General features: G+C 41.6%; 1 long non-coding RNA gene across 1 annotated transcript; it reads right to left on the reverse strand.

The window, feature by feature from the left end:
- Positions 1 to 218: 218 nt before the first annotated feature.
- On the reverse strand, positions 219 to 13,176 carry LOC144286802 (uncharacterized). Its single transcript, XR_013354759.1, has 3 exons — positions 12,929 to 13,176; positions 7,034 to 7,180; positions 219 to 597 (listed from the first exon to the last, which is right to left on the reverse strand). It is a non-coding gene; the product is annotated as an uncharacterized LOC144286802 (long non-coding RNA).
- Positions 13,177 to 18,740: the final 5,564 nt, after the last annotated feature.

The raw sequence follows: 18,740 nt of genomic DNA on the forward strand, positions 1-18,740 counted from the left end.
TCTCTCTCTCTGTGTCTATGAATAAATAAATAAAATATTTTAAAAATAAATAATTAGGGGATCCCTGGGTGGCGCAGCGGTTTGGCGCCTGCCTTTGGCCCAGGGCGCGGTCCTGGAGATCTGGGATCGAGTCCCACGTCGGGCTCCCGGTGCATGGAGCCTGCTTCTCCCTCTGCCTGTGTCTCTGCCTCTCTCTCTCTCTCTCTCTCTCTCTCTCACTGTGTGCCTATCATAAATAAATAAAAGTTTAAAAAAAAATTTTAAAAAAAATAAATAATTAAAAATTAAAAAGAAAATAAAAATGAAATCTTGCCATTTGCAACAACATGGATAGAGCTAGAGAGTATAATGCTAAGCAAAATAAGTCAGAGAAAGAGACTGTGTTTCACTTGTATATGGGGTTTAAGAAACAAAATAAACAAGCAAAGTAAAAAGACAAATCAAGAAACAGACTCTTAACTATAGAGAACATACTGATGGTTACCAGAGGGTAGGTGGGTGGGAGGATGTGGGAAATGGGTGATGCGGATTAAAAATAGGCTTACCGTGATGAGCACTGAGAAATGTATAGAATTGTTGAATCACTATATTGTACACCTGAAAATGATATAACGTGGTATGTTAATTATACTGGAATTAAAATTTAATTTAAAAAAAAAGTAATGAACTTATATTGATTTGAACCAGTGAGTGCTCAGGTAGGATGTTTAAGTCCCTTAAAATATAGATGTGGGAGGGGTACTGGGTGGCTCAGTCTCTTAAGCATCCAACTCTACATTTCAGCTTAGGTCCTGATCTCAGGGTTGTGAGATCAAGCCCTGAGTTGGGCTCCACACTCAGCACAGTGTCTGCTTGTGACTCGCCCTCTCCCTCTAACCCCCACTCCTCCTCTAAAATAAATAAACTTTTGTAAAAAAAAAAAAAAAAAGAGAGAGAGAGAATGTGGGAGGTAACATTGAGAAAAAAAGTAAATAGTAAATCCAGGGTGCCTGGGTGGCTCAGTGAGTTGAGCAGCTAACTTGATTTCAGCTCAGGTCATGATCTCAGGGTACTGGGTTTGAGCCCTATGTCAGACCCTGCACTCAGCAGAGAGTCTGCTTAAGGATTCTCTCCCTCTCCCCTCCCCCACCCTTGCAACTCATGCTTTCTCTCTTTAAAATAAATATATAAATCTTTTTTTAAGTAGTAAATTATTGGTATCTTACCCTCTTGCTTCTGCCTTCCCATTGAGGACCACCCAAACAAACCAGACAATACATTCTTCAAAACATCTGCTTGAACATACGCAAAAGGTTAACAACAGTGAAAAACAACCAGGTACACAGAACAGAAAGGTAAATCTGAAATGTGGGGCTACCCTATAGCCCTTTGCTTCTGACAACAGCTCTTGGAGTCCAGAGTAAGTATCACCTTAAACCCATTAGGATAACTGTTATCAAAAGGCGGGGGTGGGGGGTGGGGGGGGATGGCTGACTGAGTACTTCAGTCAGTTAAGCGTCCATAATCCCAGGATCCTGGGACTAAGTCCTGCATCTGGCTCCTTAGCAGGGAGCCTGTTTCTCCCTCTACCTACCACTCCCTCTGCTTGTGCGCCTGCACTCTCTCTTTCAAAAAAAAAAAAAATAAATTTTTAAAAAATAATTTAAGAAGAAAGAAAAAGGGCAGCCCCGGTGGCTTAGCAGTTTAGCTCAACCTTCAGCCCAGAGTGTGATCCTGGAGTCCCGGGATCGAGTCCCATGTCGGGCTCCCTGCATGGAGCCTGCTTCTCCCTCTGCCTGTGTCTCTGCCTCTCTCTGTATGTCTCTCATGAATAAATAAATAAAATCTTAAAAAAAAAAAAAAGAAAAGAAAGAAAGAGGGATGCCTGGGTGGCTCAGCAGTTGGGCATCTGCCTTTGGCTTAGGGGGTGATCCTAGAGTCATGGAATCAAGTCCCACATCGGGCTCCCTGCATGGAGCCTGCTTCTCCCTCTGCCTCTGTCTCTGCCTCTCTCTCTCACACACTTTCTCTCTCTCTCTCTCTCTCTCTCTCTCTCTGGTCTCTCTGTCTCTCATGAATAAGTAAATAAAATATTTTTAAAAAGAAAGAAAGAAGCCATGTGCTTTGCTAGTGGGAATATAAATTTGTGCAGCCACTATGGAAAACACTATGGCAGTTCCTGAAAAGATTAAACAGAATTACCATATGACCCAGCAATTCCACTATGAGGTACTTACCCAAAGAAGTGAAAGCAAGGACTTAAACAGGTTTTTTTGTTGTGATTGTTTCTTTGTAAATAGGCTCCACACAGAGTGTGGAGCCCAATGCAGGGCTTGAATTCATGACCCTGAGATCAAGACCTGGGTGTTTGTTTGTTTGTTTTTTAAAGATTTTATTTATTTACTCATGAGAGACACACAGAGAGAGAGAGGCAGAGACACAGGCAGAGGGAGAAGCAGGCTCCATGCAGGGAGCCTGACAGGGGACTCGATTCTGGGTCTCCAGGACCACGCCCTGGGCTGAAGGCGACGCTAAACCACTGAGCCACCAGGGCTGCCCCAAGACCTGGATGTTTAACCATCTGAGCCACCCAGGCGCCCCTCAAACAGGTATCTGTACACCTATGTTTACATGGGCATTATTCACAAGACCAAAAACATAGAAGCCACCCAAGTATCTGCCAACATATGAATGGATTAAAAAAATGACCTATGCATGCAATGGAATACTATCCAGCCTCACTAAGTAAAGCTACAACATGGATGGACCTTGTGGACATTATGCTAAGTGAAATAAACCAATACCATAAAAGCAAATTATGTATGATTCTATTTGTATAATATACCTAAATTAATCAAATTCAAAAGTGGGGAATTCCAAGGGGCTAGTGGGAGGAGAGATTAGGGAATTATTGTTAAACAGATATAGTTTTCAATTTGGTGAGAAAGAATTCTGGAGAAATTTCACAAACAGTGTGAATACACAACACTCCTGAACTGTACACTTTAAAAATGATTAAATTGGTAAATTTTACATGTTTTTTACCACAATAAAAAGAAATAAAAATACATTTCTCATAGTTAAGATGGCAAATTCTATGTTATGTTATTTTACCACAAGTTTTTAAATAAAAACAAATTTTAAAAAGACACTCTATGCAAAAACTAACCAAAAGAAAATAGGCTTTAAAAAAAAAAAAAGAAAGAAAGAAAGTAGGCTTTATGGCATAAAGCTTTACTAGAAATGTTTATGAGGGACAACTCATAATGATAATATGCTTAATTCACCAAGAAGATATAACAATTCTAAATTTGTGTGAATCTAATACACATATCATCAAAATATAGAGCAAAAGCAGGAGCGCCTGGGTGGCTCAGTCCTTTAAGTGTCTGCTTTCAGCTCAGGCCATAATCCCCAAGATCAGGCCCCACATGAAGCCCCCTGCTCAAAGGGAAGTCTGCTTCTCCATCTCCCGCTCACCCTCCCCCACCCAGCTTGGGCTCTCCATCACTCGCTCTGCCTCAAATAAATAAATAAAATATTTCTTTTTTTTTTTTAAATAAAATATTTCTAAAAAGAAAAAGAAAAAGCATGGACAGGATTGCAAGAAACTAGAGACAAAACTACAATTCTAGCAGAAGATAATGTGTATAAGCAACTATTAGAACAGATGAAAAGTAGTAAGCAATCGATTTGGACAACTGAATAAGCAAACTTTACCTAATAGATATATATAGAATACTATACTCATAACTGCAGGTCACAAATTCTTTTTAAGTGAACATGGAATGTTTATGAAAATGCCAGGCAATATAGCAAGTCTCAACAAATTTCAAATGGTCTAAATTATACAGAGTACATTCTCAGACAATGATGCAATTAAGCTAGAAAATGAGAAGAAAAAAGGTAAGTAAAAAAAAAAAAAAAAAAAACAACCCTACATATTTGAAAACTATTCCTAATTAACTCATGAATTTAAAAAAATAAATCACACTGGGAATTAGAAAATAAACTGAAAGTTTTTAAAAATACTAAATCCTGGGGATTCCCTGGGTGGCTCAGCGGTTTAGCGCCTGCCTTTGGCCCAGGGTGTGATCCTGGAGTGCCAGGATCGAGTCCCACGTCAGGCTCCCAGCATGGAGCCTGCTTCTCCCTCCTCCCGTGTCTCTGCCTCTCTCTCTCTCTCTCTCTCTATGTCTATCATAAAATAAATAAATATATCTTTAAAAAAAAAAAAACTAAATCCTCACATTAAGATGTAGTAAGAGCCATGCTAACGTGTAGTTTTTTGGTTTTTTTTTTTAATGCATGTAATAGAAAATAAGACAAGAATAAGCAGTATTCTTCATGAAAAGTTAGAAAAAGAACAGCTAATTAAGCACAATAAAAGTGCAAATAAATGGAAATATAGTCAAAAGTTAATTCTTTGGAAAGACTAATAAAATTAATAAACCCTTGGTGAAACCAATTTCAAAGAGCACAAATAATGCCAAAAAATTTAAAAGGGAACATTTCTACAGATTTTTCAATCATTAAAAAGATAATGAGACAGACAATACTATGAGCAGCTTTAGGCCAATAAGTCTAAAAATGTGATTAAAAGAGACAAATTACTTTAAAATACAGTTTGCCAAATTGGCACAATAAGAAACATAACAGTTAAGTAGTCTCTACTGCTTAAAATTACATCTATAGGGGTACCTGGGTGGCTCATTGGTTGAGTGTCTGCCTTTGGCTCAGGTTATGATCCCAGGGTCCTAGGATCAAGTCCCACATCGGGCTCCCTGTATGGAGCATGCTTCTCCCTTTGCTCATATATCTTCCTCTCTTTGTGTGTCTCTCATGAATAAATAAATAAAATATTTAAAAACATAAAAAATAAAATAAAATTACATCTATAATTTAAGATCTTTAGGAACACCCAGCTGGCTCAGTCAGTAAAGGATGCAACTCTTGATCTGGGGATTGTGAGTTTGAGCTCCACGTTGGGTATAGAAATTACTTTAAAAAAAATTTTTTTTAATCTTAAAAATAAAAATGGCACCAATCTTAGACAAACTCCTTCAGAGAATAGGAAAAGAAAATAATCCTTGGGATCCCTGGGTGGCGCAGCGGTTTGGCGCCTGCCTTTGGCCCAGGGCGCGATCCTGGAGACCCGGGATCGAATCCCACGTCGGGCTCCCGGTGCATGGAGCCTGCTTCTCCCTCTGCGTATGTCTCTGCCTCTCTCTCTCTCTCTCTCTCTGTGTGACTATCATAAATAAATAAAAATTAAAAAAAAAAAAAAAGAGAGAAAAAAAAAAAAAAAAGAAAATAATCCTTAACTCATTCTGAGGCCCACATAACCTTGATACCAAAAACTAAAAAAAAAAAAAGAAAGAAAGAAAAAGAAAAGAAAATAGGCTAATCTCAGTCATAAACTTAGATTGCAAAACTTCAGAACAAACAACCAGCCAAGTGAATACAGCAGTATACGAAGATAAAACCTCACTGCCAACATGGGCTTATGGTAGGAATGTTAGCTTGGCTTAACATGTCAAAAATCGTTCAGTGTACTTAACCGTATTAATGGACAAAAAGGGAAGAATCATATGATCACGTTAAAAGATGTAGGAAAGTGTTGAATACATTCGACACCACTTACGATTTTTTTTAAATATGTGTACTAGCAAAGTGGAAATAGAAAAGAGTTTTCTCAACTTGATCTAAGGTTGTACAAAACCTCCAACAAAGTGTAGGTGTACGAAAACCTACAAGCATTATACCAAGTAGTGAAATATTGAAAGTTCTCCCGTTGGATTAGAAGAGAAACAAGGATGCCTGTTTGACCACTTCTTTTTTTTTTTTTCTTTTAAAGTAAGCTCTAGGGACGCCTGGGTGGCTCAGCAGTTGAGTGTCTGCCTAGGGCCCAGGGCATGATCCTGGAGTCCCTGGATCGAGTCCCACATTGGGCTCCCTGTATGGAGCCTGCTTCTCTCTCTGCCTGTGCCTCTGCCTCTGTGTCTCTGTGTCTCTCATGAATGAAAGAATGAATGAATGAATGAATGAATGAATGAATAAATAAATAAATAATCTTTTAAAAAATAATAATAAAGTAATCTGTACACCCAACATGGAGCTTGAACTCACAACCCTGAGATCAAGAGTCATCTGCTCCCCTGACTGAGCCAACCAGGCACCCCTGCTTTGACCACTTCTGCCCAGCATCATAATGAAGGGCCAAACCAGTGCAGTGATTAGTACAAGAAAAAAGTAAAACATGTAAGTCTGAAAAGGAAGAGCTATCCTTGTTCACAAGATGACCTGATTATGTATATAGAAAAACCCACAGGTACATAATCAGAATTAATAAGTGAGTTTAGGAAGCTTGCTAATATCAATATTAAAATGTATTTCTGAAAATAAATAAAATAAAATGTATTTCTGCATAATAGTATATACTACTTAAAGCAATAATCGGATAAATTATAAAAAGCTTAAAAAGATACCACTGGGGGGAGGGGGCCTGGGTGGGTCAGTCAGTGAGGCCTTTGGCTCAGGTCATGATGCCAAGATCCTGGGATTGAGTCCCATGTCAGACTCCCTGCTCAGCAGGGACCCTGCTTCTCCCTCTCCCTCTGCCCCTTCCTACCTCTGCTCCTTCTCACACATGCTCTCTCGCTCTCGCTCTCTCTCAAATAAATAAACAAAATCTTAAAAAAAAAAAAAAAAAAAAAGGGATCCCTGGGTGGTGCAGCAGTTTAGCGCCTGCCTTTAGCCCAGGGCGCGATCCTGGAGACCCGGGATCGAATCCCACATCGGGCTCCCGGTGCATGGGGCCTGCTTCTCCCTCTGCCTGTGTCTCTGCCTCTCTCTCTCTCTCTCTCTCTCTCTGTGACTATCATAAATTTAAAAAAAAAAGAAAGAAAAAAGAAAAAGATACCACAGTGTCAAATTACTATGTCACGGAGTACATAGTAATAAGTCTAATATACCAGACTTCTATGTAAAACTAAACATTATTGAAAGAAAGGCAAATCTAAAGACAACTGCGTGACAGACATGGAAATGTCACCTAGATGCCCTCAAGAAGGGACTTTCTGCTCAGCCATGCAGTGATCCACACACAGCCTCCAGCTTCCAGCTCCTTCAGGATCTGTCTCAGGTGCAGAGCTGCCTTGCCTCAAGGCACATGGCTCCCAGGGCAGCACACATCCAGTAACTGAATGGGACAGGAACATAAAAGTGCCATTAAGACCTCGTACAGGACACTCCAAAGCCCTTGAGACTGAAGGCAACATTCTGCCACATTATTGACTGAAGCTTTGTTGGGCTGGCATCACTGTTTTGACTCCTTCCTTTGCCTAGATCTTGCTGCCTCCCCTTCCTCCCCCAAGTACCTATCCCTATAAACATCCTGCACCCCACACTCTGCCTCTGACTCTGCCTCTGCTTCAGAAGACTCTAACCCATGACAGCTGACACCAGGAGTTTGAGAGAGCAGACAAAGAGATGGATTTGGAACAGGCTGCCAAGGAGGGCCCCATCTCTGTTGAGTTGGTGTTAAGTAGGTGGGTCTTAAGACAGCCCCTGGCACAAGCCTTAATATTGGTACCTGAGAAGTACAGGTCAAAGGGAAAGCACTAGCAAAAGTGGTATATCAGACACTTGAGACTTCTACAGAGAAAAGAGATTTGGAGGCCCATTGGTAAGCATCATGAATGTTCTACAAGAAGATGACGCACAGCAGAATGTAATAAGCAATAGTAAGCCAGGCGTGAAAACCAGCCCCCTTGGTTGCATATAATGAAGCTCTCATCGCCTGCCATGCGAGGCAGAAAAAGCTAAGGACCAAGCCAAAGGACATTAAGCACTCAACAAAGGCAAAGTCTTTTGTGTCTGGACTCTAGATGAGATACAAACATGTGACAATGGCTCTGAAGATTTTGACTCTCTAGACTCGTGTGAACCTTCTGGTGCTGCAGAAGTGGCTCGTCATCTCCAAACCTCCCTGCAAGAGCTAGCACTCCATGCTGGAACACCATGCAGAAGCCTCTCCCTGTGAGGGAGTATAGGCTCCTCTGAGAAGCCCCCTCCTCAGCCACTTTGCCTATAACCAGCATAACACCACATATGCCAGCCAGGGATATGCTAAGGGACCATACACCACAAAAGGGTGGCAACCTTGCCGGTAGGCAGTGACAGCAGCCAGAGACTTGCATTCTATGAGTGCTTGATCAAAGGGGCCAGAACAGGGGCACCTGAGAGGCTCAATTGGTTGTGTCTGCCTTTGGCTTGGATTGTGATTTCCAGGTCCTGGAATCAAGTTCCCCATCAGGCTTCCTTCTCACCGGGAAATCTTATTCTCTCTGTCTCTCTCCCTCTGCCCCTCCCACTGCTCATTCTTGTTCTCTGTCTCTCTTTCTCTCTCATAAATAAATTTAAAAGTTACGCCTGGATGGCTCAGCGGTTGGGCAGCTGCCTTCAGCTCGGGTCATGATCCTGGAATCGGGGATTGAGTCCCACATCAGGCTCTTGTGAGGAGCCTGCTTCTCCCTCTGCCTATGTCTCTGCCTCTCTCTCTGTGTGTCTCTCATGAATAAATAAATCTTTAAAAATAAATAAATAAATAAATTTAAAAGGAGGAGGAGAAGATAAAATTGGGTAAAGAGGAGTCTTGTTTTTTTTTTTTTAAGGATTTTTATTTAGTTATGAGAGACAGAGACATAGGCAGAGGGAGAAGCAGGCTCCATGGGGGGAGCCCGATGTGGGACTTGATCCCAGGTCTCCAGGATCATGCCCTGGGCTGAAGGCAGGTGCCAATCCGCTGGGCCACCGGGGCTGCCCAAGAGGAGTCTTGTTGACTTGAGAGTGCTCTGCGGAGATACAGGACTTAATGTTCGGGTAAGGATCCAGTATTGCCGTGATAGAAGGTGAAGTGAGTTGAAAGGTATTAGGAACACTGAATTGCAAGACTCACTAGATGTTTGTTGTGTCTCACAGAAAGGCTCAAAGGACATAGTATTTACCAGGCCATAAGGAATGTGTCAGTTAGGAGGTCACCACCTCCACCAAGAAGTTCAATAGGGCAGGTAGTTAAAGAACTAAGAGACTGATTTTTTTCATTTTATTTCATTTTAATTCTCATTTCAAAAGTGACAAGTAGGGCAGCCCCTGTGGCGCAGTGGTTTAGCGCCGCCTGCAGCCCGGGGCGTGATCCTGGAGACCCTGGATCGAGTCCCACATCAGGCTCTCTGTATGATGCCTGCTTCTCCTTCTGCCTGTGTCTCTGCCTCTCTCTCTCTCTCTGTCTCTATGAATAAATAAAAAATATTAAAAAAAAAAAAAAAAGTGACAAGTAGGGATCCCTGGGTGGCGCAGCGGTTTAGCGCCTGCCTTTGGCCCAGGGCACGATCCTGGGGATCCAGGATCGAATCCCACGTCGGGCTTCCGGTGCATGGAGCCTGCTTCTCCCTCTGCCTGTGTCTCTGCCTCTCTCTCTCTCTCTCTGTGTGACTATCATAAATAAATAAAAGTTAAAAAAAAAAGTGACAAGTAGCTACTATATTGGACAATTCAGAACCAGGAGATAGTCCCCAAAACTCTCTTTACAACCCAAGGATTAGAAGGACTTCTTTTTTTTTTTTAATAATTTTTTTAAGATTTTATTTATTCATTCATGAGAGACATAGAGAGAGAGGCAGAGACACAGGCAGAGGGAGAAGCAGGCTCCACGCAGGGAGCCGGACGTGGGACTCGATTCCAGGTCCCCAGGATCACACCCCGGGCTGAAGGCAGCACCAAACCGCTGAGCCACCGGGGCTGCCCAAGAAGGACTTCTTTAATAGCACACACACACAAAAATACTAACCAAAAGGAAAACACTAAATTTAATTACAGTAAAATTAAGAATGTACAAGGGCACCTGGATGGCTCAGTGGTTCAGTGTCTGCCTTTGGCTCAAGGTGTGATCCCAGGGTCTTGGGATTGAGTCCCACATCAGGCTCGCCTCAGGGAGAATGCTTCTCCCTCTGCCTATATGTCTGCCTCTCTCTGTGTGTCTCTCATGAATAAATAAAATCTTAAATTAAAAAAAAAGGCATACACAAGAATGTTCATAGCAGCATAACTTATAATAGCCAAACGTTGGATAAAACCTGTTGACTGACTCAGTCAGTGGAGCATGTGACTCTTCATCTTAGGGTTGTAAGTTCAAGCCCCACAGTGAGTTTAGAGATTATTTAAAAATAAAATATTTAAGAGTACCTGGGTGGCTCAGTTGGTTAATCACCTGCCTACAGCTCAAGTAATGATCCTGGGGTTCTGAGATTGGGTCCCACCATGGCGTCCTTTCTCCCTCTCCTTCTGCTACTCCCCCTGCTTGGGCTTTCTTGCGCTCTATCTGTCAAATAAATAAATTAAATATTTAAGATAAAAATAAAAAATAAAATCTTAAAAAATATTGGTTGGGGCACCTATGGGGCTCAATCAGTTAAGTGGGGGTCATGAGATCAAGCCTTGTGTCAGGCTCTGCATTCAGCCAGGAGTCTGCTTGAGATTCTCTCCCTGCCTCTTCCCCTCCCCCTGCTGTGTGCTCTCCCTCTCTCTAAAAAAATAAATAAATATTTAAAATAAATAAATAAAAATTTTAAAATGGTTAATCTTATGTGAATTTTATCCCAATTTAAAAATAAATAAAAATGTAAAACTTTAACAAACAAGCAAAAGATTATTTTTCCTTTGGAATAAAGGCAAATATTTGTTTCTTTTCTATAATTTAAATTCAGTTAATTCACCTATAATGTATTGTTGGTTTCAGAGGTAGAAGTCATGATTCAAAAGTCTTATATAGTACCCAGTGCTCATTGTATCACCTGCCCTCCTTAATGCCCATCACCCAGTTACCCAGTCTCCCCACTCCCCTCAGTTTGTTTCCTATGATTAAGTCTCTTATGGTTTGTCTCCCTCTCTGATTTCATCTTGTTTTATTTTTTCCTTTCCTCCCCTATGATCCTCTGTTTTGATTCTTAAATTCCACATATGAGTGAGATCAGATGATACCTGTCTTTCTCTGATTGACTTATTTCACTTAGCATAATACCATCTAGTTCCATCCACGTCATTTAAAATGGCAAGATTTCATTTTGTGATGCTGAGTAATATTCCATTGCATAGGTATATACCACATCTTCTTTATCCATTCAACTGTTGACAGACATCTGGGCTCTTACCATTGTTTGGCTATTATGGACATTGCTGTTATAAACATTGGAGTGTAGGTGCCCCTTCAGATTCAGGATACATTTGTATCCTTGGAGTAAATACCCAGTAGTGCAATTACTGGATTGTAGTGCAATTGCTGGTCTCTGCATCCTCGCCAAGATCTGTTGTTTCCTGACTTGTTAATTTTTGCCATTCTGACTGGTATAAGGTGGTATCTCATTGTGGTTTTGATTTGTATTTCCTGGATGTCAAGTGACGTGAAACATTTTTTCATGAGTACATTCTTTTCTAAAAGGAAATAAATAGACTTTTAAAGTTTCTGGAAACCCTGCTGTCTCAGTCAGAAGAGCATGCAACTCTTGGTCTCAGGGTCATGAGTTTGAGCCCCACATTGGGTGTAGAAATTACTGAAAAAAAAAAAAAAAACACCTTGGGATGCCTGGGTGGCTCAGTTGGTTAAGTGTCTGCTTGGGTCACATACATGACATACTAGGATTGAACCCCATGTCAGACTTCCAACTCAGGAGGGAATCTGCTTCTCCCTCTCCCTCTGCCCCTCCCCACCACGTACTTGCTCTCTCTCAGTCTGTCTCTCAAATAAATAAATAAAATCTTAAAAATAAAATAGGGGCATCTGGGTGGCTCAGCGTTTGAGCATCTGCCTTTGGCTCAGGGCATGATCCCTGGGTCTGGGGATCGAGTCCCACATCAGGCTCCCTGCAGGGAGCATGCTTTTTCTGCCTATGTCTCTGCGTCTCTCTCTGTGTCTCTCATGAATGAATAAATAAAATCTCTTTAAAAATAAAAATAAAATAGGGCAGCCAGGGCAGCCCGAGTGGCTCAGCGGTTTAGCGCCCCCTTCAGCCAGGGCATGATCCTGGAGACCCGGGATTGAGTCGGGCTCCCTGCATGGAGCCTGCTTCTCCCTCTGCCTGTATCTTTGCCTCTGTGTGTGTGTGTGTCTCATGAGTAAATAAATAAAATCCCTTTTTAAAAAAATCTTAAAAAAAAATAAAAAATAAAAAATCTTTAAATAAATAAATAAAAATAATAAAATAAAATTTTGAAAAAATAATTTTAAAAAATTTTCTGGCACCCCTAAACCAATCAAGTTGCTTTTTTTAGGATTATACAAGGTGATTTTTTTAACTGTACAATGAGGACTTAATATATGTATATATTAGGGCACCTGGGTGGCTCAGTGGTCTAGTGTCTGCCTTGGGCTCAAGGTGTGATCCCATGGTCCTGGAGTTGAGTCCTACATCAGTCTCCCTGCAGAGAATCTGCTTCTCCCTCTGCCTATGTGTCTGCCTTTCTGTGTGTGTCTCTCATGAATAAATAAATAAAATCTAAATAATAACATATGTATCTATTGTGAAATGAATGTCATAATCAAGTCAATTAATACATCCATCACCTTACATAGTTACCTTTTTTTGGAAGGATGGTGGTGATGAGAACGCTTAAGATCTGCTCTATTAGCAAATTTCAAGTGTACTCTCTAGTCTCACTAACTATAGCCACTACACCATACATCAGATCCCCAGAGCTTCATCATCTTATGAAACTTATAAAAATGTATGCCCTCTGACAAATATCTCCCCGTTGCCCCCACCCCGCCTGCCATCTCCAGCAACTACCATTCTACTCTGGCCCTATGACTTTCTTAGATTCCACGTAGAAAGTGAGATCATGCAGTATCTATGCAGTATCTATGCAGTGTCTATGTCTGGCTTTTTTCACTTACCATAATGTTCTCCGGGCTCACCCTTGTTGCTTTTGCTTTTCAGTCTTAGATCTACCACCTTTTCTGCTCTGTGCCGGATGCTTCCAGCGTGTCTGTGTGTGAATATGCAGGGCACCTCTGTGGGGCTGCCTTTGCCTCCCTTCCCCCTGACCTTTTGCAGGCTCTCCCGTGGTGAGCGCCGCTTTGCTGAGTCTGCATTTCTGCAGGCGGTCCTCAAACTGATCACGACAGGAAGCCAGGCTTCCTGGGGTCCTGAATCAGCAGAGCAGGAAGGAAATAAAGGCCACAGAACTGTCAAAGAGGAAGAAGACAACTTGAAGGCAAAAATCCATACCTCTAAGGATAGGTCAGAGAAGAATAAAGCATGGTACGCCTGGAGTCCCATCGTCTGCACAGAGAGGCACAGACTCCAGAGCAAGGTTCCAGCAGAGCCCTTTCCTATGATCCAATGACCCGGGCAAGCCCTTTGTCTCCCTGTGCGGCAGCTTCCCCATCTGTAAAATGGGGATGATGAAAAAGCCTTTCCCACTGATTGTCCTGAGGATTATAGGCATCTCAAACCATAGCTCTGATAAGAGTAAGTCTATAAGGTTACCTCTTACTACTTTCAAATGTTTCATTTCCAGGACACCTGGGTGGCTTAGTGGTTGAACACCTGCCTCTGACTCAGGTTGTGATCCTGGGGTCCTGGGATTGAGTCCTGCTTCTCCCTCTGCCTCTCTCTCTGTGTCTCTCATGAATAAATAAATAAAATCTTTAAAAAAAAAAAAAAAAAAGGCGGGATCCCGGGGTGGCTCAACAGTTTAGCGCCTGTCTTCAGCCCGGGGTGTGATCCTGGAGCCCTGGGATTGAGTCCCACATCGGGCTCCCTGCATGGAGCCTGCTTCTCCCTCTGCCTGTGTCTCTGCCTTTCTCTTTCTCTCTCTCTCTCTCTGTGTCTCTCATGAATAAATAAATAAAATATTTAAAAAAAAGTTTCATTTTCAAAGTAGGAAATTTGAAAATATCCGTTTATTTTCTTCCTGCCTTTCATCTCTCCCATTCCAGTTAATAATTAATATCAAATGAGCAAACAAACGAAACAAACCAGAAAAACCCTGCTGGCCTATTTTTGGCATTTTCGAGGGAACCAAGATTTCTTCCGAGGGAAAAGGGCACCCAAATAGAGTGAGGTCTGAGGAAATGTTCATCTTTGATCCTATTGCAACTGGAATGGAGGGTCACAAGCCCAAACCGCATATTCTAATAGTTGAATGTTCAGAGTGGAGTCTTTCCTTCACCAGGTACAGCAAGAAATGTACAGTTCAGGGATGAATCCTTACCTGGCAAGCCTTGTCTTTAGAAGTGTTAGGAGGTACTGGGAAAAGTGAAGACTCAGAGATGGATGGCTTAGGTCTTGAAAGGCCGTGAGATCTTGGACTGATTACTCATTTCTCTGGATCTTCCTGCACATCAAATTGGGGTGTTGGAGGGGCGCCTGCCTGGCTCAGTCAGTGGAGCATTTGACTCTTAATCTTGAGGTTGTAAGTTGGAGCCCCACACATGGTGTGGATTTTATTTAAAATTAAAAAAAAATTTTTTTTCTTAAGATTTTATTTATTTATTCATAAGAGACAGAGAGAGAGGCAGAGACACAGGCAAAGGGAGAAGCAGGCTCCATGCAGGGATCACACCCTGGGCCAAAGGCAGATGCTCAACCACTGAGCCACCCAGGTGTCCCTTTTTTTTTCAAATTAAGGTGTTGGACTAATTGATCTTTAAAGTCCCTTCAGTTCAATGAATAAGGATTCCACACTTTCGATACTGCTACCAAAAGATAAAAGTAGTCATGAAGGTTTGGGCTAAGAACCAACCGGAAAAAAAAAAAAAAAAAAAACCTAAGGTCCTTTTTAAATTTTTTTTTAATTTTTTTAAGGTCCTTTTTTAAAGAAAAAACAAAACACAGTGTGTTTTAATTATAAGTCCAATTTCACTTTAAGGGAAAAAACAACCCTTAGGCTTTTTCTGTTCTATTTAATTTTAATCTTTCTCTTAGCAAGGTAACTCTTCAGTAGGAAGGTTCAAGGTTCCTCACACTTTTTATCTACAGGCCAGTTATATGCAGAAGAATCCCTGGAAACTGATTTCACATCTTTACATAAAGTCGCTGCAAAGAAAGCAAGCTCCCTGTGCAAATGTCTTGAGTCAATTTCTTCTGCGATTTCTGATGCTTTAGGGTTAATCCAGTATGAGGAGAGTGACAAAGTGCAGGGATTTTTCTTTTTTTTTTTATGGATTCCACATTCATAACCAAGTACTTGGCAACCTGCCCTCTCATATGTTGCGAAACAAAAATGTGTTGCCTTCAGTGTGTTTTTAATAGGCCAAGCAGTTTGTTTGATCACAATGCTTGGGTCTAGACTCAGAGACACCAGAACTTTCCCACTGTGTTGTCACTGCTTTGGTTAGTATCTTGGTTTCCCTCTGCCTTTCTAAAGAACCATTTGGGGGACTCAGGAGAGTGATTTCCCGAGAGCAGCTCTTGACCACGACCTAAACTCTTCAAAGGAATTCGCATCCAGCTTTGCAAAATATTTTGCAAAACTTGCAAAAAGTCACCAGTGTTAGATTTTGAAATTACTGGCACAGGCAAGTGTCTTCAATCGTGAAATACTCATGAGTGGGGTAGAGTGAATTCCTGTAAACAAAGCAAACTTCAATCTCTGCAGCCCATTTTTTTTTCCTGCAGCCTTTTATAGAAATATTTATACCCAAAGAAAAGGGTCCCTTCCAGTTGTAGGATGCTATAATATAAACATTTGCTATAAATGAAGTGTTTTGTGAACACACTTGCCCATTCCCTCGGAAACTTCAAGTACCTAATTTTACCTAAACACCTCTTTTTACTCCATAGGTTTGGCTGAAAGATAAATAACCCTTGTGATTCTTCTCACAAGAAAGGAACGACATGCATATTGGGTGTAAGGCAGCTTTTTTAATGGGCCATAAAAAAAAAAAAGAAAAATAACAATTTATGGAACTAGAAGACTTATAACCAGCTTTCACAATACTCAGCAGACCCCCAAAGAGCCACGATCACGCCCCACCCCCCATAATAATCAGCCCTGGTGTCTGAGAAGACAGCGGCTGGGCCACAGGTTGCTTTCTCAATCATTACTAAAATTCCATTACTTGCACACAAGTTGGATTTTTCAGTGTGGTCTGATTTTTTTTTTCCTGACCTTTGTATCATGTCCAATCAGCTGATTTAGTTATATAAAGGCTTTATGTGAAGTCAGGAGTCTCCAACACCGCAAATGACCACTGGAATTAGATGGTGTACCAAATAAAGCTGTTCTTCCTGGAGCTCTGCTTACGGACAGGTCAGAAGCCACTGCCCCAGAGACCAAGGAGCCAGCCTCGGGCCAATTACAACCCCTGAACTCTCCCCCCTCTTATTCCTGACCTCTCACCCTTGCTTAGCCCCTCTCATCCTTTCTTGCCTCTTTCCTCTTCCTGTTTTCCTTCTCCCTCTTCCTCACTGTGAAGCTGGAGTCTTACTTATACCACACCTCTTAACCAGAGATCTTAACCATCCTTCGTCCTACTTTCCAGAGCATCCTCAGGATTGTTTCCATTTTCTTCTCCCTTTTCTTTCTTCCCTTTTTTTTTTTTTTTTAGATTTTATTTATTTATTCATGAGGGACACAGAGAGAGAGGCAGAGACATAGGCAGAGGGAGAAGCAGGCTCCCTGCGGGGAACCTGATGCAGGACTCCATCACAGGACTCAAGGATCATGAACTGAGCCAAAGGCAGACGTTCAACCATGGAACCACCCAGGCGTCCTTCTCCATTTTCCAAACATCGCCTGTCTTTGCTTACATTTACTAGGCCACCTACCCCCAAATCTAACATCCTATATGCCATGAGGCAGTCCCTATACCATTCCTTGAGTCAGAGTTGTTAGGTTTTCTTTAGTGATGATTTTCTTCTTGCTTTGGAATGCGGGCTTATTACACACCCCAATATCCATTCTCATCCTCCTTGATCTTTGGGTGGAACATGCCTGCCCAGACTGTGATTCAGCAGCCTCTCTTGCAGCTAGAAGTTGCCCTGAACAAAGAGGCTGGGATGCCTGGGTGGCTCAGGGCGTAATCCCACAGTCCTGGGATCAAGTCCCAAATCAGGCTCCCTACAGAGAGCCTGCTTCTCCCTCTGCCTACATCTCTGCCTCTCTCTGTGTGTCTCTCATGAATAAATCAAAATCTTTAAAAGAAAAAAACAGGGGGAAATCCCTGGGTGGCTCAGCGGTTTAGTGCCTGCCTTTGGCCTGGGGCATGATCCTGGGGTCCGGGGATCGAGTCCCACATCGGGCTTCCCGCATGGAGCCTGCTTCTCCCTCTGCCTGTGTCTCTGTCTCTGTCTCTCTCTCTCTCTGTCTCTCATAAATAAATAAATAAAAAAGAAAAAAAAAGAAAAAGAAAAAAACAGAACTGCTATGTTGAACATCCAGAAAAACCCTCAAAGGGAGGCATGGGCACCCTTCTTCGCTCCTTCCTACTTCTTACTAACATATGAATGTGTTGTCTGGAGCCTAAGTAGCCGCTAGCTTGGATCATGAGGCTGCTCACCAAGCATCAGAGCAGTCAGACTAGGGGGAGCCATTGGTGTCTATTGATTAAGGGGCCTCCATACCAGCCCCGGAATGACTGCCAAGTCCTGTTACTCAAGGAGGAGCTAAACTTCGATCACATTTAAGCCACTATTATTTTTGAAAGATATGTAAAGCCAAATGGACATTCTAACATGTGGAGTTTATAAAGTCATATTGCATATAAATCAAATCTACTTAGACCCATGCAAAAGGATAGGTCTTGCAGAGAGAAGAGATATAAAGGTAAGACATTCTAACAACTCAAAATCCTCTTGACCAGGTTTCACAGCTTTACCAGATGCCCTCAATGCCACAAATGATATGCGATAATATAGCCTTTATGTCCAGAGGCAGAAGATATTTTAACATTCTGTAACTTTGGGATGCCCGGGTGGCTCAGTGGTTGAGCATCTGCCTTTGGCTCAGGGTGCAATCCCAGAGTCCCACATCGGACTCCCTGCCAGGAGCCTACTCCCTCTACCGATGTCTCTGCCTTGTCTCTGTCTCTCTCATGAATAAATAAATAAAATCATAAAAAAAAATTCTGTAACTTTTTCAGGGTGGGGAGGCATCATTGCAGACATAGAAATAAATTGTAAGAATAGGACAAGGAGGGGCACCTAGCAGGCTCTGTCAGTACAGTGTGGACTCTTGAGTTCAGGGTCATGAGTTTAATCCCCACGTTGGGCGCGGAGCCTTCATAAATAAACAAACAAACAGTACAAGGAGTTACCCTACAACCTTTACCCACATTTCTCAAACGTTAACATTTAAAAAAAAAAAAAGGAAGTTAACATTTTACTGCATTCATTTTATCATTCTCTGGATATTAATTTTTTTCCTGAAACATTTGAGAGTATGTTAAAGACACACTGTAGTAAATATTTTAAGCTTATTTTATCCTAACAATAAGGGCTTATGTGACAACATAGTCACAGTAAGATGATCAAAATTAAAAAAAAAAATTAACACTCATGCAATACTATTACCTAACCAATAGACTTTTCTCAGATTTTACCAGTTGCCCAGATAAAGTCCTTTATGACAAAAGATAATCCGAAATCACGTGTTGCAATCTCTTGTGTGTCTTTCTATTCCTCTTCAATCTGGGAAATTTTCTGTTTTACTTTGTCTTTCATAACCTTAACATTTTGGAAGAGTCGGTTATTTTGTGAAAT

Source organism: Canis aureus, chromosome 16, assembly GCF_053574225.1.
Source record: "Canis aureus isolate CA01 chromosome 16, VMU_Caureus_v.1.0, whole genome shotgun sequence".
Lineage (NCBI taxonomy): Eukaryota > Metazoa > Chordata > Mammalia > Carnivora > Canidae > Canis > Canis aureus.